Source organism: Austrofundulus limnaeus, unplaced genomic scaffold, assembly GCF_001266775.1.
Source record: "Austrofundulus limnaeus strain Quisiro unplaced genomic scaffold, Austrofundulus_limnaeus-1.0 Scaffold17, whole genome shotgun sequence".
NCBI classification, from domain to species: domain Eukaryota; kingdom Metazoa; phylum Chordata; class Actinopteri; order Cyprinodontiformes; family Rivulidae; genus Austrofundulus; species Austrofundulus limnaeus.
The window spans coordinates 472,692-473,178 of NW_013952419.1; positions in this window are offsets into that span (position 1 = coordinate 472,692).

Sequence of the window (487 nt, forward strand, 5' to 3'; positions counted from 1 at the left end):
GTTTAACTTTTTAATTCAATTTTTGATGTTTTCCAATAGTTTAGTTTTTGAGATTGTAAATATTTATCTTCTTAGATTACAATGAAGAGTAACTTTGGTATGTTTTATCAGTTAATAGTTTATTTTTTTAGTTCATAAATTGGTACCTTAGTTAAATTTTATGTTAAACTCTTTTATTGGTCCAAACTGCTTTTTTTCCTTTGTAAATAAATAAGAAACATTTTTTTTACCAATTTACTTTCTCTGTGAACCCTCAAGCATACATATGAAGATGATTTTTTTGCGTTTTGCTGATGTTTGTTCTCTGACACACTGATTTAACACTATACACATTAAAATAAGAGCTTTCGTGATGAAATACTTTTTTATTCTCTTAAATTGTCTTTATTTACACAGCAATAACACAAGAATTTATACATATTTGTTTTATTTTGCTGTGAATGCAGAGAGAGAGAGAGAGAGAGAGAGAGAGAGAGAGAGAGAGAGA